The sequence below is a fragment of the Calonectris borealis genome, chromosome Z, assembly GCF_964195595.1.
Source record: "Calonectris borealis chromosome Z, bCalBor7.hap1.2, whole genome shotgun sequence".
NCBI classification, from domain to species: domain Eukaryota; kingdom Metazoa; phylum Chordata; class Aves; order Procellariiformes; family Procellariidae; genus Calonectris; species Calonectris borealis.
The window spans coordinates 69,966,821-69,988,490 of record NC_134352.1 but is presented as its reverse complement, the minus strand read 5'-3'; the positions used below and the strand labels follow the sequence as shown (position 1 = coordinate 69,988,490).

The 21,670-nt window shown below is 37.3% G+C and overlaps 1 protein-coding gene across 1 annotated transcript in view; it reads right to left on the bottom strand.

The window, feature by feature from the left end:
- The window catches only part of HCN1 (hyperpolarization activated cyclic nucleotide gated potassium channel 1), a 199,384-nt gene that overhangs the window by 70,495 nt on the left and 107,219 nt on the right, over positions 1–21,670 (bottom strand). The gene's annotated exons all lie outside the window — the stretch shown is intronic.

Below are 21,670 nucleotides of genomic sequence, written 5' to 3'. Positions count from 1 at the left end.
GCTACGCCTTCCCATTCTCTCTGGGAGATTAGAAGGACCTGACAGCTTACTCGCAAGCTTTTAAAATTGCAAAGGTGTTGTCAGCACCCTCCCTTTAGCTTTACACAGAGACAGTCAAAGGGGCTATTCCCAGAGAAAACCAGACACTTTAACACATTCCAAAAAGCCCTGGGACTCCTTGTCAGATTTTTCTATTTCCTTGCCAAAGGAATGAAATGAGAACAGTTTTATAGCTGTTGATCATCCAGTGCCCAGGAAAACAAATTGTGCTTGGAGGCACACAGCGTACATGAGAAAACACAGTATTTACTACAAAGAACTGAGAATAATTTTAGAAATGAAGAAGTGAAGAAGGAAGAACTGGGATGACATTAGTAAGATTAGGCAGTTACCCAGTATAGTGTCTAATATACAGGACCAAAAATAATAATCTCCAAATCAGCAGTAGCATTTATATATAAAATTTACATATGAAATATCAATATTTGTGTCTCTCTTCCACCCATACAAGCGTTGCTCAGATGCTCTTGTTTCTCAAAGAGCTTCAGGCCTGCTCTCTTGCCATGTAAATCCCAAGGTTACAACCTACTCTTGTGCTTTTCATATATTGAAATGCTTTTTCTAGACTCCCTATTAGCTAAAATAACTGGTAACAGGAAATAAGCTAACAATTCTTGGATTGCAGATGACAAAGTTACTATTTATTCACTAATGTAATAACTTACAAATGAATGGTTCCTCTGTATTTACACTTGTTTCACTTTCTAAGTTAAAGCTTTTCAGATTTGTGAGCTGTTTCTGTCTTCACAAGTGAAAATTTTGTGTTGTAAATACTGCTAAGGAATAGGTTTTCAATATCTGTACTTCAAAGAAAAAAAAAGAGAACTATCTTAGACTGCTGGAAATCAGGGGGGGTTCACTGAGTAAGGAAATACGTTTCATTTTGTCTTGGGGCTTTAAAAAATACTCAGAAAATGAAAGAACTGAAGAAGTTTCCCTGAAAAATACCCAGTTCAGGATTCAAACACCCAGCTGGAGAGCACAGAAACTCCTTGTCTTCTGGGTCAGTGTGGGTATTTTAATGCAAGTTCCCTGTCTCTCAGGAAAGCAGTTTTCAGCAATCAAGACACAGTCTATTTTGAAGGACTTTCTTTCCAGGTGGTATCAAACTCCTTTGGGTGGAAAGAATTAATAAGGGAATTGTTAGAGACCCATACCAAATTCATTGGCATTTGCAGCTTTATGTAGACTACATTGGGGAAAACAATATACTGCTTGCTGGAAAAAAAAAATCTGTTTTTTAAGGCTACAAATAGCATTATTCAAGCCACAGTATTCAAGAGGTTGTAAGATCAAAACTTCAGTTCTTGCAGGGCTCCACACAGTGGATCTTGCTCCTAAACTGTATTTTTTAGCATAACTATTATAAATATTAAATAAAAATAAAAGCTGATCTTGATCTTGTCTATGAATCTTTTCTATTATATCCTTGGTGTGGTAACTCTCAAATAAATTATTTCAGTAAAATGGTATTTTTACATCAAAGTCTTTTGAGTTAATCCAAATGCTGATTGATTTTATTTCTTGACTGAGATCCTTTCCAAGTCTGTGAATTACAGTTTTAAGTAAAAAACCATTGTCTTTAAGAAAGAGCAAGAAAATGGATGTGATGAGAAGCAAGAAGAAACAAAATACAAAGAGGGTTTTCTACTAAGTACATAACAGGGCGAGTGAAAAATAAATTAAATACTACTTGAGAAGTAGTACCATGAGGGAATAAGTGACCTGTAATGACAGAAGAGAAATTACTAAACCTGTACAACAAAATAAACAATGTATGTTTAGGCTCATATCTACCTTTATATATAAGCCAAAGTCAGTATGAGCCAACACTTCAAACAGTCATGATCGCCATTTGAATCAGACTGGAGGTCAAGGACATCTCAAATAGCCATTTTGTTATACAAGTGGCATTAGATATTACTATATAGATTGTGATAAACCTTGTTTCAGGCCAGGCACATTTCAGACATTTGTGAATGGATGGTCCTGAGGAGCTGGTCCTCAGATGGGTAGAAAGGGTTTAGCAGAAGGAGAAAAAGACCTGGTGAAAAAGCCTGACAAAACATTTGAATTCAATTTGGATTTTTCCAAGGATTTTGTTGCTGAAAATACTCGCCAATGTTTTTTCATTTGTTTCTTTTCCTTAATAATCAGTCTTTTCTTGTAGAATCAGTTGCAAATTTTTTAAGATGATGATGAACAAATACCATTGCAGAGGGTACAAATTTCAGTGCAGTTACCTGTGTTGTTCAATGATTTATCCCAAATATAGAAACCACTTAAAAAGAACATTGGTTCTAATGTCGAATCCTATAAATCAACTACCAACGTTACTATATGAATTATTATTATTTAATTATTTTTCTACTTGGATTGTATAACCTAAGGGTTTGGCAGGAGCGACTCTAACTTTGTTTCAATGTGAGAGGTCGGAATTTTCCACAACCCCATTCCAGCATGATGCTCTTTGCTGTACAAAAGTGAGGAGTGGCCATTCCCCTGCTACTAGACTACAGAGATTTTTTTTAATAAGAAGCATTTTTGCACTTTCATCATAAGGAGATTTTTAACACATAACACATTCACAGATAATATCCCTGAGTTAATAAAAGCTCATTCAACGAAATAAAGAATCCTGTGTTTACATAGTCAGTTTTTCTTTAATATAATTTTAAAATATTAATATTTATACAAATACATATTAAATGTTTCCCTAAATGGTCAAATTCTGGTTTTATAGATTAAAAAAAAACCTAAAACACAAATCTCTATGAGCTGAAACAATCTCCTACCAATCAGTAAAAAAGGGCATTTAATTTCTTAGTTGACAATGGGTTGAACACTGTTTCCAGATTAGCAGTAATCAGTTTAAAATGTTTTAAATTAAATGACATTAATTTGGAAAAACTATTAGAGACTGTAATTGTGAGAAATACCAAAGCTGTTTATCCAAGGATTGATTACATAATCTAGCTTGATAACATTAGGAAATCCTCACATTTGTGAAAGGAATGATCACTGATCGTTTCCAATTAGTTCTGTAAGTACATACATTAACTTAGCAGAATACATTAATCGCAGGGTACTTCTGATTTTTAAACGTCTGTTTCCAAGCCTCTTCCTTCACCACAGGATGCTATCCTTTGTCTCATAATTTCACATGAACCTGCTACAAATATCTTTTTGTAATATTAACTTTTTAGCTCGTAAGAAATAAATCACAGAAAGGTCACACAGCACCTTCTAAGGGACAACAATAAAAGGCAAATTATTTTTCTCAGTGGATTAAGAAAGGGTTTCTATTTTACTGGAATCTATGGAGGTTTTCACCAGGAGGTTTTGTTGTCATCAGACAAATCAATTCCACTCCCATATTGTAGTCATTCCCTCAGGCACAGCTTATCTTCCCTCAGCCATACCCTTGCACTGAGACATAAATTGATTTAGAAATCTTGTAACAAGCAGACTATTGCACAGGGAGTAGTGCTTTCCACATTTTTGACTCAGTTCTTTTTTCCTTTCACATCACAGTCGCTGCATGTGTCACAGAAACGGTGCTCTCAGTTTGCAAGGGCACGCTTTACAATCATGGAGCAAAGATTGACTTAGGAATTAAGTGAAATGGTTTCTACAAGGATCTTGAACTCAGACTCCTGATTCTCCCTTTCAAAACTGCAGTAGGAGTGGGGGAGTAGCCTGTCCATACCCCAGAGAGCTTGCCTTGTAATCAATCACACACATCCATTCATGCCCACCATTGCCTTTAGGTTTTTCTGAAAGTAAGTGATATCCAAAGGAGGGAAGATGGATACAAATCTTGACAGGATATAGATGGTTTGTGCCTAACCTAGCAAATTAAAAAGTATCAGAAAGCATTTCCAAGCTCTAGAACTTGGTTTGCATGGGTATACTGTTAGAAACATCCCTGGTGTGGCACTGGGGCCTTGTAGCACTCTCCCAAGCAACAGCAAGTCTACTTTGGAGCTGGTGTGGGTGAGGAACCATTCCTGCTAGGCAGCTGGCGTGAGCTTGTCCTGTGCTGAAACTCAGACGAGATTAATACTATGGACACAGTAGGTAGCTCCTACCCCAGTCCTACGCCAGTGCCCATTAAAAGTGGGCATTTTTAATTTATGAGCATGGAGGCAGCTAAACAGTCCATAAGTAAGCCCGCTGGTTTTAGCGTTGTGACAGACAGTTATTGCACAAAACGAATGTAAAGTTCAGGATGGGGCTTCAAAGTTGAAGAAAGCACAAAGCATCCTTGCTCACATGGTAGCACATACTGTAATGCAGTAGTGGCCCCAGGGAAACATCTGCCTAAATCTGGAGGACATGAGCCACTGTTGGTCGAAGTTACTGCAAAAATTACAGTCTTTTCCAACAGGAATTCAATTAAACTGTCTTATATAGCCATAATATGAGTTATTTGTATATATTTATTTGCAAGCCATTATTTCTAACAGTTTCTTAAGACTTCTTAAATTTAAGAATTATTTAAAATATAATTTAATATATAATTAAATTATAATTAAAATATAATTTAAAATAATTAATCAAAAAAGCATGCTAAGAAAAGGCTATACCTGCATGTTAATGACATTTCTAATAGGTATGATAGACAGAACTAGAAAAAGAGACATGTGTTTCTTGCCAAATCCTCCCAACTGTTACACTTAACTTTCCATAAAAGTTTTATTGTCCTCAAAAGTTTCTCATGCGTTGGATGTGGCATCTACACGTCTTCAAATTCTGGCTCTGCTTTCATATTTCAGAATACAAGTTGTATACATTAGCAGTAATTTCCCTGTGTCAACTAGTTATATGACCATAACACTGACGTGAGACTAGAATTGGGCCTCTATATGAAATCTATCATTGCAACAGTAATCCATATATACATTTTGATACAGATATATAGCTGGCACACTTGTCCATCAGTCAGTTGCATAATTTACTGCCTCTGGCTTCATACAGTACCTTAGAATGACACATTAGTTAAAATCTCAGACAGAAAATTACAGCAAAATACCATCTCAGAATTTCAACTTTCAAAGAAGCTGTTTGAATACTGCAATGAATAACCAAGTTGGCCAATGGGAAAGTTGTGTAATATCTACTGTTTCAAAACTCATGCAGTGGTGAATGCACTATCATGCAAAACCTCTACTTCTTATCACAGCTAGTATTACTAAGAACCTCTTGTTGTCTTCTAAAACTAGTAAACAAAGGCAAGGTGGGATCAGACTTGGAAGACTAAAAATTCTGCTGCTTTTCTAAAAATCTTAAGAAGTGCAAAGAAGAAGAATGTATTTTAGGAAGTGTGTAAGTACATATGATTTAAGGAAAAAAAAACTGAATCGGTAAGCTCAGTAGAATAAGCAGACATCTTCATAAACTTCTCAACATTTCTCTCTGTTGATACGTGCACGGGTAACAGATGGTGCAAATGACTCAGCATACACTTTCAAGACCAATACCGGCAGAAAAATTTTAGAAAGTGTTTGGCATTGCATTCCACAGGAGAAGAGGTTTGACTGGAGGAGCAATGACTAAATATTATATATTTACTTTCTTCAGAGTCGTGATGTGACTTTGCTGTCATTACAGCTTATTCATGTTTTGGTGCTGTCTTTGGCACTAGCCATCAAACAAAAACAATGTAGCGTAACAGATCTTTCTTTTTCTTTTGATTATTTTTCCTGATGCAGAAAAAATTGAATATTTATCTGCTAACACATTCCCCCATTAAAAGCAGGTAGCAAGAATATCTACCTGTGATCACCTTTTCGTGGTAAGGACAAATACTTTTCATTGTAGAATCAGTGTGGCAATTCATAAACAGCAACAGAAGTGCAGATATTTGGCTCATGCACACAGCCTGGTCTTTCACATATATGTAAGTTATTATGTTCACATGAATAGGCCCATTGTATTCAAAAGGATGGCTCACATAAGAAGCATATGCTCAGAATCTCATAGGGGAGGCTTCCCTGTACATTGTTCAGTACTGCTCTTTGTTCTGTGTATCTGTACCTAATCAGAGATACAATCAGGAATTCCTACAGCTGTATATATAAAGTTACAAAATAATAAATTAAAACTTACGGGAAAAATACTTTTTCTATTCTTTTGCCTATGAATCAGCCCACTGTGACTCATCCTTTTATCTGGTCACTGTTCTCCCTTAACTGAACCCAGAAGACTGAAGAAATTTTGTAATGCATGAATCCCATTTAAAATAACATTTGATTCCAAAGGATTATTTTAATAAGAATTTACAAAGCTTTTACAAAGTTTAGAGTAAAATGTTAAAAGTACAGACTATGTCTATTTTTCCCATGTGAAAATTTAACGGTGCTAGGAAACATTCTCCCACCGTGGAATTTGATTGTCTGTACTTGCAATTTTTCAGAGAGCAGTGGGTTTGGCTCAGGCCAATTAATACTCTCCAAAACAACTCCTGAACACAGCCTGAGAGTTAGCACAGGTTCACTTGAGGCCACCTCGCCTTAGTAACTAAGAAGTCCAGTTGTACAGAAGCAGGCTGTGGAGGCAATTGACTTCCAGGAGAGAAAACAGACCCGGGCATTTTTAATCTACCAGTATTAATACAGCTCCCATGTCAATCAGTCAATGACAAACTAAGAGACAAGTACTGGTGAAGGAATTTTTCAAAATGTACCTGTTGCTTCTTCTTATGCCCATCTGCTGGAAAAGTGAGATCAGAATGCACTGAAGCAGTCAGGCGTTTTTAAAGGGTTTGTGTTCCAGTTCCTTAAAGAACTCTCACAAGATGTGAACTGCTTCTGCAAGGGGAACGTGAGGGGGCTCTAGGCTTTGCCAGCTGTTGTGACTATTTTTTTATACATCTGTTTTCAAACTTATTAGTTGGCATCATCTTTAGTAACAATTACTATCAATGGAGAGCATTCCTTCTCCCCTCCTTTGAAATCAATTTCATTATCACAAAATATATACAAAAAAATAAAGTTTTTACAAATGCGTATGACTGAAACTGCAGCTGTTACCATGCCATTCTACACTGAACCTTGTTACTCAAGATCCTTTTATTGAAATTTATCAAATAATCTAAAAATCTGATGAAGACGTTTGGCTTTTGTTCTCCTCTCTCATAGCACACTCGAAGCACACTGATGAAGTTCAAATCACACTGGTTTTGATCCTGAAATAAACTTAAGTGCCATCGTTTACAAGGGACTGACTGGAACAGATACACATTGTCCACCAAAGGGAAAGTATGTTGTAATCACAATAAGTACACAATAAGTATTATTTGGTCACAATAAGTGATTACTACAAGTAAGTACATCTACAGATTTTTAGTAAACATAATTTCATTGGGCAAACAATGCATCCCAGAGAGAAACACTTTCTTACAAGAAAAGAAAAAAAAAGAGTCAAAACAATAGCATGTCTAATAAGAGAATACATAAATCCTGCAAAGAAGCATTTTTGATGAGAAACTGAAATTCATTAAATAGCACTGTTCAGGAGAGGTAAAAAATCAGAGTACATTAAAGACACCATATCTTTTTTTCTATTCTTTTTAGTTGGTGAAAGGAGCTGGATATGATGCAAAACAGTTTACTTAACAAGCCTCAAGCATTGAATCAAACCATTTATGAAATGCTGTTATAATGCAACCATCAAGAAAAGTTTTGAATTTTCAACAGTAGCTATCTGATAGTCAAGAACAGGCAGACGATAATGTGGGCTTAATATAGTACAGTTCTGGGAGACGGCTGAGGAGTGAAGTGACATAAACCCGACTTGTGACTCCACAGCATGCCGCTTTACTGAAAACTGTTAGGAAGAATCTCCACCTTCATAGACAATATTTGCAACCAATTTAGACAAGAGAACTCGGCAGAAGGAACTGCATCTCTCTATTCTGTGGTCAACTCAGACTAGACAGCAAATTATGTGAAGCGTTTATCCCAAACAGAATGACAAATGAAAATGATATGGTTTTGGCAGTGGACATTTAGCTTTCTAAGTGCTATCACCATTCTCTTTGAATCAAAGTGATTTTGAAGCTACATAAAAACAAAGAAGGAAAAAACTATCTTAGCAAGAGTCAGAAAAGACTATTATTAGGAAAAGGCTAAGCAAACTTGATAGGTAAATTGAAAGGTACATAGACAGACATGCACAAAATCAAAGTATCATAATGCTTTTTCACAAGACCATCTCAAAACATTCCAAGTCTGATTTTCCAAGAAATACTTTGTTCTATATACATACATACTCTAGCAAAATATTTTTTCTTTGTAAGTATTTGTAAGAATGTGCCCTTAGGAAAAAAAAAAAATTGCTGATTACAGAAGATTAAAACAGTCTAATATAACCCACTCATAAAGGCAAATGTGTCTACACAGGGTCTGAATATGTTTTAATCTGCTTAAAAATAAATCAAGATGAACCAATGCTACTTTCACACGGAGAATCAGCGTAAAAGTTGGGACTAGGATTCAGGAGTTGCAGTGCTTTGAAAAACAGGTTCTTTCCCTGGTAAGGTGATGCTTGGTAACACACAGACAAATTCAGATATTTTTCTCCTTAGTCTAAAGACATAATTTTTATCATGTTTTATCTCCTCTTTAAGTAACGTTGTTTTGTTTTTAAGGCAGAGGTTCAGTGCTGGTTTTAAGCATTCCTCTTCACGTAGCTGGTATTGAAGGCAACACTTTTCTTGTCAGTTTTTTGATTTATTTCCTAACCTGATGCCTTTGAGACTTTAGGCCACATCTGGTTAGTTTACAGTTCTTCAGGAAATTAACTTACTAAATATCTGAGCCCTCAAGAGGCTGGTCTGCTTTTTTGGTAAATCACAGTCCTTCATCAAATACTATGTCCTATAAAAAGCTGTGCATTATTTTATTAGGCAGTGACAGCAGGAAGCAAAGGAGTTTTGCAGCTGAAAACCTATTTCGGCTCTATGAAAAGAACAAACCGCGGTGTCAAAGCAAGTAGGCTGGATCTAGGTCAGAGGCTTTTCCTTTTCTGAGAACTCATCTGAGTTTTGCTGATGACCTGTTCTTAAATGCAGACGCCCTAAAACTGCAGGCGCTTACCAGAGTCTGCAAGACTTTCAAGGTAATAAAATAACATAAAGAAAAAATGATTTAGCAGCCTAAACGCCGCCCACAAAATGAGGTCTAGGCATTTAAAAAAAAAAAAAAAAGACTGAGTGACTCATAAAAAATTCATTTCCCTCCTCTACCAGAAGGAGGTTAACCTAAATTGTAGAAGAATGTCCTAACTTTTGGGGTACCAACTTCATACTCTGAGAGGAAGGAAGGGGAATATGCTCCTCCTTTAATGCTCTTGAGGGAGTTGACAGAGCACCCGAGTAGCATTCACCTAAGATGTGAGGAGCACCCAGGTCCCAGTTGCAGCTCTAAAGACAGGGACGCCCCTGGACAAGCCCACTTGGTCACTCTGGGCCCTCTCAGGTACAGTCAACCCAGCACGGGGCGCAGCGCCGAGGACAGCCAGCAAGGCCAGCTTCAAAGCCCCAGCAGTATGGCAGCGTCACGACGCTGTGACACCGTGCCCACGCTTCTGGCTTAATAGCAAAATTCACGTGGACTCAAAAAGTGATTGGACAAACTTCTGGAAGAAACACACAGCGATGGTTATTAAACACACGGATACCAGCTCTGGATCCAGAAGTCCCTCAGCTGCAAACTTCTGAAAGCTTGTAGGATATGCTAAAGGAACCATCACTCCATGCTTGCTGTGGTTTGATCTTCCCTGGGCATCTGCTCCTTGCCACCCTCGGAAAGGGGCAAGACAGACTGCGGGCCGGACTTCACACAACCACTTGTCAGTCCTGAGGACCTGAATGAACTCTCAACAGCTGAATCATTAACTTGGACGCAGCCGTACATTCATTTTGTCTTTAGTTTATTCTTCTCTTTCCTCTGCCCACCTTCCTACCTCTTCTCCAAAAGCTCTTGTATTCTTCACCCGAAAGTGAGGTGCCCTAAAGCCCTTATGCACACATTGATGAATAAGTCTAATTTCATGTTCAGTCCTTTGTATAGGGTGTTTCACTGCATTATTTTTACCTGAAGAGTGATCATGTGGCATATAGCCTCTCTTACTATCACGTGTACTTTTTAAACAAATAGATTATTTGTTGCTGATCAGAGCAAACAGCAGTTCAAAGATATCATTCCTTGTTCTAAACCATCTACCTCCACTAAAATTTTTATTATCTAAAGAAGAGGGAAAAAGTATACTTTGAATAAGTCAAATTTGGAAAGAGCTATGGCCAAGCCATAAATAGGCTTCATTGTTCTATACTTTGTTTCCACAGATTAGTGAATACAGAAAAGGACTAAGTCATAAATTACCTACTTTTCATGGGTCTTTAGCCAACTTGCCTTCTCACAGCTCCATAGTAAGTATTTATGAGACACCCGTTCCATCCACATTGCAATGGTAATGCCATTTAACTGTACAGAAATGCTTGGAAAGCATATGGGATACTTTCACAGCTGCAACATAAAAAGTAAGAAAGTCTCTCGCTCCATTTAAAAATTAAACTGCACGCTTTGATCACAGGAAGATCCACAAAATTATCCCGCAGAGAAACTATAACATCCACCTGCTGAGTAGTTTAAAGGAATTCAGGTTCCTTACTCTAGATACCAAGGATGAAAATGCTCTGACTGAAATGGGTAAGGCTGAGGCAGATGGCTCAGCCCAGAGGACAAACCTCAGGGAGAGGCCAGTCCTGGGAGGTCTAGGATTGATGTTTGAGGGACAGAGGAACAGGAAGAACACCAGAGTCCTGAGTGTGGAGGATGAACAGGAATAGTAACAGTGCATTTCATTTTGTATTGTTTACACATGGGTATCTACAAAGCCCAATTTGTCCCGGGTTTTGTTTGCGAGCATGTGCAATGAGGGAGGAAGGCATAATAAAATTTCACATCAGCTGACTTCAGGAACTTCACTTTGATGGCTGAGTTGGCTCCCTACACAGTCAGCAAAAATCAGACTCCTGCAGATGATGACTCAAAGTAGAAGTTTAATGCAGGTGCTCTTTATCACCTCCAGGGGAGAGTTTCTCTCTCCTCCATCAGCTGCAGCAGGATCCTACTCAGCTAAAGTCAGCTCCCCGAGCTACCCTGCTGAGTGGGCCTGTGTTTCAGTGGATGGACATGCTTACCCATTTCTTCCTTGCTCCTACCCAGTGGAGAAAATAAAATTCCTAAGGACAGTCTCTTCTCTCAAGCTACGATTTTATTTTATGATCCATGGTTTTGCTCTTGCAATTGAATCTGACATTCAGATTAGGATATGGGTTTGCCAATGCAAAGGCTGAGAAAAGTCAGCGGGGCTCTGTAAGAGGTGCTGGAGATTTGTCTAGGTGAATTCAGTTCCAGTGCAGTGGCTTTAATGTAAGCATACTACAGTGAGATGGTATCATAAACCACAGATAGGAGCAAGCACACAATGAGAGTAAGAGTTCTTGGATTCAGGGCACTTATTTGAATATCCACATTTTGAAGGCATGGCATTTACTTTGCTTGAAAAAGGTTGAGAAGGATGTTAAATTGGAAATATCTTAAAGGACTCAGATTCCAATGAAAATAGCATATATTTACCAAACATTGTGTTATCTAACTTGCAGATGGTTGGAAACCTTTCTCAACTAAAAGCTTCATATTTACCGGGCATAGGCTAAATGACAAGATTGATCTTAAAAATCTGATATCTATTATATGTTTAGTATAATCAAAAGAATAGTCTTTTTTACTAGTAGTTGGTCCATTGAAACAAAGTAATCAAACCATTTACTTAAGAGAAATTCAGGTAAGTTTGCCTTGAAACCAGTACCATGTCAATGTTTCATTATGTTAATAAATCTAGCCACCCACAGCATTATGTATGGCACTAAGTATGAATAGTGATAAACAACAACCATTTATTTTTATTGCAACCATGTTTTACATCCTCCAAGCACATAGGTACAGACAAGTTTTAGCTGACCTACAAAACAGAACAGTTTCATAATTCCCACCAAAAAGTTAGAGACTGAAGTTCTCGTTCCATTGAAATTAGGTTTAAAATGTCTTGAATCGAACCTAATTTCTTAAAGTCATAGAATCATAGAGTCGTAGAATAGTTTGGGTTGGAAAAGATCTTTAAAGATCATCTAGTCCAACCCCCCTGCCATGGGCAGGGACATCTTCAACTAGATCAGGTTGCTCAGAGCTCCGTCCAACCTGACCTTGAATGTTTCCAGGGATGGGGCATCTACCACCTCTCTGGGCAACCTGTGCCAGTGTTTCACCACCCTCATTGTAAAAAATTTCTTTCTTATATGTAGTCTGAACCTATCCCCCTTTAGTTTAAAACCATTCCCCCTTGTCCTGTCGCAACAGGCCCTGCTAAAAATTCTGTGCCCATCTTTCTTATAAGCCCCCTTTAAGTACTGATAGGCCACAATAAGGTCTCCCCAAAGCCTTCTCTTCTCCAGGCTGAACAACCCCAACTCTCTCAGCCTGTCCTCACAAGAGAGGCATTCCATCCCCCTGATCATTTTCGTGGCCCTCCTCTGGACCCGCTCCAACAGGTCCATGTCTTTCCTGTGCTGAGGACTCCAGAGCTGGACGCAGTACTGCAGGTGGGGTCTCACCAGAGCAGAGCAAAGGGGCAGAATCACCTCCTTCGACCTGCTGGCCACACTTCTTTTTTCAGATCACATAGCTATTTCTTCCTTCTGAAGTTTACATTAAAAATACCAGAATTCTTGATAAAAAAAGAAAATATATTAAAGTATTTTTCAGATCCAACCTTTAGAATCAAACCTGTGAAAAGGAACAAAATCACTCTATTTTGAAGAATGAAGCTTTCATTCTTCAAACAGCAAAATGCCATGTTTTTCCACTATCTTTTAAAATAAAATTAAGAGTCATTATTGATTAGAACCAGGGGTTATATTGTATCTGGGTGAGTTTTCATAGATACCATACGTATCTAGTTGTTCATTCCGATTATGCATTCAGTGCCACCACTGTAAGTGAATAATTTAAATGGTATTTTTTCTTGAAGTCTGAAAGATTTTAAAAGCAAAAGAGTAAAACCAACAAGCTTTGTTAAACCCTAGAAATCCTTCATCTTATATTGCCAACGTTATGTTTCCTCAAATCATGTTGAGATGGACAAGTGCATTGGCTCATACTTTTTTTTAAAAAAGAGACTGCAGCTTCAGATGTTATATTTCTACTTAAACTGCCTCATTCCTTCTTTCTCCTCCCCACATTATTTTTTCTGTGTGTGTTTTGCCTTCACAATTCAACTAAACTGGTTTAGAGTTAATATATTGTATTGATCTGCAAAACACGTTCAGTCAGGAGCAGTGAAGTTATACTGTTATTTCTGAGGGCATGTGGCATTTCCAGGATGCACTTCCTGTCAGCATTTATATATCATCCTTTCCATAAACAGCTGCTTTGTAAAGATACTGGCTACAAAAGCCTAAGGGAACCTCATCCTTGCATATTCATGCAACTCAGATATAAACTCATTTCTTTTAGAGTAAATTTTTACTGCTCCATTTAGGCACAAAAGAGTATGTAGCAGCAGGCAGGTCTTGTTGCAAGAGTAAAGTCACGACAACCAGTGTCAGAGAATAACAAGAAAGTAAAGGCACATTTTATACATTCTGTATTGCATCTGTGTTTAATATACAGAGATGACGGTACCAGACAAGCAGCCTTTAGGTTAATGGTATGGGTTATGAGAGCTTATAGAAAGACATCTGCATAGGTCCAAAAATTCCAGAGCCAAATCTGCCCTCACCTACTGGAAACATAGCATGCCTGCCCATTGCCTTTGAGTCTACCTTTCCAGGGTGAGCTCTTGCATCTTCTCTTCACACAAATCTGAGTTAAATTTATATTTTGCTCCCACCAAAGATTCTTATCATGCACCATAAACTCCATTTCTGAACATCTTGAAAAAGCTATTCAAAATAAATAGAAAACTCCCTCAAACATTCTTCTGTCAACTTTGTTTCAGCAACATTTAACTGAGTTTAGATTTGGCATAACTTTTCTATTTTATCTAAGAGGTAAATTTAAAAGGTTTATTACTATTAGAAATAAACATAGGAATATTACATATTATTGCATCTCTCTCTGCTCCAATCCTATTCATATGAGGTTGTCAGGAACCTTTTGTAATAAACCCCAGCCATTCATAAAAAAGAGAAAAAAAATATTAAGGTAATGTCAATAATGTTTTTTGGAAATTTAGGGAAAACTCTTTATTTTTACAGCTAGATTAAATAGATTAGTAAATGATTTATAGCAGGTTTTTAAAACAGATACTCAACAATTTTTTAATGCTAAGATTGCTATTCCTCCCACATGTGAAAAAAAACCCACTGCAAATTATTAAAAGTGATATATGGACCAGACAAAGTCTCATTACAGGACTTTGTTCTTTTCCTTATGTTATCAATTGTATCTCCTAAACAGTAAATGAAATGGACATAAAAATCCAGATAGCAGAAAGAAAACAAAATATACTTAGGAGGCATTTAATGTTTAAAGTAATTGATACAAGAAAGTGCTCACTGCTTGCTCATACAAGTAATGAGTAGACATCTGTACGCAGACTATCTAGAAGATATTCTTCAAAATTTACTCATGAATAATACTGTTAAATAAGATGCTGCACATTTCAGATAATGTAAAATTTGTGGAATATTACTGTATTTCTCCTATAGAAAATCTTTTCCATCATTTCTATTAATTTACATTATTTTCTGAAAGTTTTATATTCTCCATTTGAATTACTTCAGGTTGAGTCTGCTCAAATGAGTGTATGTGCAGAAAGCAGGAAGAGACGGAAAGGGGAGGGAAGGGAGCAATGTTGAAGAGAATTACCTTACTCTTTTAAAACAGGCAAAATATGTGCAGCCTAAATCAGAATGAGTTGTGTACATCCCTGGCTTATATGTATAAAAAGTACAAGCAAAAACAGTTCAGACATCAAGGAAAATCAGTAGATTAAAACAAATGAAAGAAAACAATAATGCCATATATTTCCTGCTTTTCTAATGTTTTGGTAACCAGAACTGGATGCAGATCGAGACTCCAGTTCTACAGGGAATTCTCCTGGTTTAGCTTCTAGCTTCATTCTGAATTAAAGTGAAAATATGAAATACTAAAATTTCCATGGAAGAACAAATAACCGGATTTAAAAATGTTGTTATGATACCTTTTTACCTCCCTCTGGGATTTTGGGAATCCAAATTACAGATCTTATAGACTACTGATGTAGGTCTGGTGGACACAGGTCAATGGAAACAAAAGTATCTGAAGTGTCTGGTGCATGAAAGTGCCTCAGTTCAGAATTACGTGACCCAGAACAAAGTATTTTGCTTTGATTTCTTCTAATGTGAAATGCATTCTAAATGCACAATTTCAGGTGGCCAATTTTTATGTCTAATTACATCTCAACAGAGACTTCTCTCCAGATGTACTTTAGATATTAGGATGAGTCAGGTGCTTAATAGCCATTTGTAGAAAGTTCAAACTGATATGGCAAAATCCCTCAATTAAAAGCAACCCCCTCAATTACAATCAGTGCTCTTGAGAAAACCTGATTGTGACATGGCTGATAATGACCCCTTGGCAATAATATGCAGCTTGTGCAAAGCCAATTATCTTTATACACTCTTAAAGCATACAGTTCAAGAATTAGACTGTGCATATTAATAAAGGTTTGCAATGAAAAAGAGAAAGATTTGCTGAAGAATGGGTGTATATGAATGGTATTCATCTGGATGTATCTACAACTGGATTTAGTCTGGGAAACCTGCTCTGGCATAAATATTCCAAGGGTTCAGTTTTTGGATATTCCAAACACAGGAGAAAAGGCCACCCATGGAGAGCTACTTCAGAATAATTGTTCCACATTGATATCCCAGTTCAATCTGGAATACCACCACATGCAGATAAACACTGTTAAATTTATAGAGACAGACCAAAGTAGACTGATCCAGCTCTCCCAGAACAGCTTCTCCTACAACAGAGAAGCTGCATTTGGCCATGAGGTGCTTATAACTCCTCCTGAATATTCATTCTAAAGCAAATGAGGGATAAAAGGTTCTAAAATATGACAGGTCCAACTTATGTTTCTGCTTTAGTTCACATTTTTTATTAAAGAAATGGCTTAAGGAATGCTTTATTATTTTTCCCTAGAATGTCTATCAAACACAATATTAGACTTAACCATATTATGTACAATTTCTTGTATTCTTTCAAGTTTAAGGGTTACATAAAATATTTTGTAATTTACAGTTACCAGAAATCCCTTCACAATATACTGCAGTATAAGCATTTATGAGTTGGGTTGATTCTTGAGAGGGAAACATGGAAATTAAATTTTGATGATAAATGGGCAAGTCCCTCCTTGCATCCACATCTTGGTAATTTCCTACTAGCTCTTACGATAACGAAGAGAAAACGTGGAAGTTAGTATCTATTAGGTACATCAATTTGCTTTTGCATGCTTCCCCTAACTAATTGTTTCATTATTCTCATCCCATATAAGGAAGACCAGCTTTCTATCTGAAAGAAACAGAAGCACACAAGGCAGCCAACCAATTCATTACAGAAGTCATCCTCTTTAGCACCTATTATCACTTCAGTAACACAGTGCTACAACCAACACTTAGAAACACCGGTGTCCTAATTTAGATCCTTTCTTTGTGGCACTGAGCACCAATATCTACTGAAATAACTATCACCATCAGCATTAAATAATTGTACCAATACTACAACACTGAGTTTAAAGTATTTTAGTGAGAGTAAAGTAAGGTAGTAGGGTTTATGACAGTAGTTGAGTTCACAATGCTAAACAATTCCCAAAGTTGGTGGAGTTGTGGGATTACAACTGGGAATACCTTCTCTGAAGGACTGTTTCCACTTTTGGCCCAGTTGAAATCCAAACATTCATGGATAATGTGAATGCTTTCACTAATGTTAAACTTTCAGGAAGTTTTAAACCTCCCTGTAAATGATTTTGCACCTTTATTTTTCAACTTTGAAGTTTCTATGTCTCAATTAGCTCATGGTATTAACACAATGTGCTCAAAATGATAACCTGAGAACACATCAAGTCATGAAGATGAATGCATTTGTCATTGTTTTAGGTTATGGAACCAGTGAGGCCTGACTGTCACAGAATCTAAAACAGTTTCTGCTACATTTCAGATTTTTAGAAAGAAGAAGAAAAACACTGCTCTGCACCAGTGTTTCATGGCTTGAAAGAGACAAATAATACAATCTCAACCAGAAAACATAAAAGAAACAGTAAGAAAATCATATGCAACAAATGAATACAATTTTTAGGACAAGAAATACCAGCCATGATGGAAATAACTTTTAAAGCATACTGTATAGATGCTGGGTTTGATGACAGGAACTTCCTTATTATTTGAAATCAATTTCCTGTTGGCAGAAATCAATACACAGAAAAAAATCTAAATATGAAATATTTTCAATAAATATGAGGCACAGGAAACCTAATAACTGTTTTTATGTACGCACATCAGAAATCCACTGTCAAAAATACACAGTCCAAAAGTACAGGAAACATCAGCAAAATTATATAGAATATTACACCAAAGGCAAGAAGGTAGGAAGGAAAAGTTATTATCACTTCCCTTTCTAGCCCTGCAATAGCGCATGACCTGCTAACCTGTCAGAGAACAGAAAAAAGCATAAGCCAAAACCTATGTGGTCTTCCTAAAGCCTCAGCAATTGTTGTAAAAATGAGAACTTGATTTTTTTTCCTCTTCACTGATCACGACACACTGAGTTAAATCAACAGTGTCCTCAGCTACCCCATTTCTCTGGTCCTTGCTAGCTTGGCGTAAAACTTTGGTATTGCAATTAACACATGTCCGCAATCTGCATTAAACATACCTTGTCATTTAGCATTGTATGTCTACAAAATTTTCCTCTGCAGTTTCTCATAGCGTGAGAAATCACATGAGCTAACATATTCTCCCGAGCTAATATATTTTTAGGCCTAACACTTGATCCCAACCCAAGTAAAGACCTTGATCAGGTCTTTACTTCATCACCTTGACGCAGGGGGAAATGGACTGACCTCAGTGACTAGGTCAGTGCTGTGTGCAAGAGAGAGCAATAACTGAATTCTGAACAGCTGAGCATACTAGTAGGGATATTACTATTTGCTACAGATTCCCAAAATATGGGTACCTTAGTCCTAAGAAAGTCTGTTACATATTGTTGTAATTGGTATTACCATATTTCCAAATTGTGTTGTAAACACAGCACTTATCTGAGTTGGGCAATTCACCTTATTTTGACCACAGTCCATCTCCGACAGGCAATTTCAATCTTTTATAGGTTCCTAGAAGCATTTGCTATAACTACGTAGGCATACATAAATATAAATGTATGAGTGTAAAATATATTAGAGTAGTAGTATACCTCATGATATCCTCAGTGCCTCTAGTAATCAGATGATTCCCATATGTTCCATATTTTCTAAGCACCCAATTTAAGATTGTGGGATTTGATTTACACAAGCATTTATTGCTCAGCACTGCAAATGAAGTCAGAGGAATCTAATGTTTTAAATGTGGCTCTACAGTATCTTGCCATATAATAAAAAGGTACTCAAAAACATTTGCAAAGCTTTAAATTATGATTTTCACATAACGATCAAATGCAGAAAGATCTCATGAGAAAATTGGCTGCCCTAATGGCCAACTATAGGGAAGAAGGTGCTAAGCTGATGCATTATCAAAAAGGAGAAAACCCAATGCTGAATAACACATCAAATGACTATAATGCATTCCTTGAGCTCCACTGAGTAAAGCAGGGATCTTATTGAAAAAAATACGTGATTGTGTAATTGAAAATGGTGTTCATTACTAAGAAATGTTGAGAATTAAAATTAAAGTTCTGTGTGTTATTACTAAATAGGTTTTGTGCATATTATATATATGTTAGCATAGTTCTTAGAGCATTATAAATCCTCACTATCTCCTGCATTTTTGAATTTCCCTATCAAGTATTCATTTAAGTCATTCATTTTATAATGAGAGGAACTTCCAGACTCTACAGCAGAAATGCCCAAATTCTTTTCCTAGCAATGCTGATACTGTCAGAGATGAAGATCTGAAGTCTAATGTCTGATTTCCTTTGCCCCTGAGCAAATGATGTGACTCAAATGCAAAATCCCACTTCACCAAATCCAAAACCCAAAAATCCCCGAGAGCTGCAAACAATCCAACTGCAAGGACAGTAAGGAAAAGCCAAAACAAAGAAACCAGAGTACCTGAAGGGTTCTTGCTGAGCAAACATCGGCTGACTGCCATGAGAAATGCCAGCAAAGCAAGCCCTTTCCAAAAGCTTTACAATCCCTTTTGGCTTTTAAAAACCTCACCCTTCAAGTTAAATTCTATACTTCTCTGCTAGATTTTTACCTCACTAAGGGAACATTGTATGTGAAAAAATCTGGAAATGTCAGGTAAATACCTTCCTTAAAGGACCATATGTTTTCCTAACCATACAACCAATTATTGCAAATATAGGTAGGAAAACACAAGTTAGGGATTTTCAGATACTGTTACTTCAAGGACTAACATGCCTTTGAGTCTTGCCATAGGTGATATGAAAAGCCAGAGCAAACTTCCAATACAACAAAAACTAACCATCTATTGCAAGGGATGCTTTCTTGCAGGCAGTCATGCTTAGATGGCCAGATGGCATCAGTGGCAAATATGTCATCTCTCATCTCTACTTGCCTAGAAACTCTGTCCCATATAAGACCTGGCTATAACTGTTCATCAGTTGGACTTACACATTGTGTTTTTGTAATTCATTGCAGCTGAAACCGAATGCAAAATGCAGGATCTCGGTTTGCACAGACTGACTATAGGAGAGGACCACTGTGCTTTTCTGTTCTTGTGCCTCCCCTGGTTTCAGCTGCAAGTTTTACTCCTAATTTTCTGAAGAACGATTGGCTCAAACTCTGCGGTATGATAAAGATGTGTGGTCTATGAGTCATTATGGAAGTACACTAGTCTGAAGCAATGCAGATCAGAAAGCTGAGGATAAATCACACAAGGAGCTGCGAATAATAGGCTTTCTGAGCCAAGGAGAAATTAGGCAGCGTCATTAGGAAAGTCTGTGAAACTTCCTTAAAAAGACCTTTTTTAGGAATGAAACTCACAATCCTAGTGTTAAAAAAAACTAGGAACAGCATCAGAGAGCCATATACCCTTGCAGAAGTAATTGTTATTTTATCTGTAATGGATTGGTTGGAACATGACTTAAAGTGAGTGGAAAAAAACAGCTGCTTCTTACTTTTATATTGTATTTTGTGGTTTTCTTATTTTTAAAGACAAGTGCATTGATATTCTGGAAGAGCACAAGATCCTGCTTGTCAATAGTAACTCAGCATTAATAAAGTCAGTGCAATCAAAAGGCAATAAAGATACAGAAGTGGGCAAGTGGGATCACATTTAGAAAAATCAAAGGAAGATGCCAGCTCTGGCTTTCATTTCATAGCAACATGAAGGCCAATGTTAGGAAGTGACCAAGAAGACCAATCTGAGAGTACAGATACAATATGGGTTCATTATTATTATTATTATTATTATTGAAGATAATATCCCAATGTGATCTGAATATTTTTGTTGAACTACTTAGGTTGTAGGTTGGTGCAGTATTAACCAGCGGTGATCTTATTCCCTTTTACAGAGAATATTCATTTCATAGTCCACTTCATGATGCACTATGACATTTTTATCATCCTTCCAAAGACGAAAATCCAACCAATTTTGTTTTGCTTTAATTGCATTCAGTTGCATTGTTCACAAAAGCAGTAAGCAAAATGCAGCTTGGTTTCATTCTCCTATTCCTTTGTGACTTTAAATTTCATAGAATCATTAAGGTTGGAAAAGACTTCTAAGATCATCGAATCCAACCATCAACTTAACACCACCATGCCCACTAAACCATGTCCCTAAGCGCCACATCTACACGTCTTTTAAATACTTCCAGGGATGGTGACTCAACCACTGCCCTGGGCAGCCTGTTCCAAGGCTTGACCACTCAGTCTAAACCTCCCCTGGCACAACTTGAGGCCATTTCCTCTTGTCCTATCGCTAGTTACTTGGGAGAAGAGACCAACACCCACCTCGCTACAACCTCCTTTCAGGTAGTTGTAGACAGCAATAAGGTCTCCCCTCAGCCTCCTCTTCTCCAGACTAAACAACCCCTGTTCCCTCAGCCGCTCCTCATAAGACTTGTGCTCCAGGCCCTTCACCAGCTTCGTTGCCCTCCTCTGGACACGCTCCAGCACCTCCATGTCCTTCTTGTAGTGAGGGGCCCAAAACTGAACACAGGATTCGAGGTGCGGCCTCACCAGTGCCGAGTACAGGGGCACGATCACCTCCCTGCTCCTGTTGGCCACACTAACATTTAACCTATGTTATTTCTCTTAACAGTATTTATAAAGTAAAACCATGAGCATGCCTGTGGAATTTGAATATTTTCACCTATCAGCT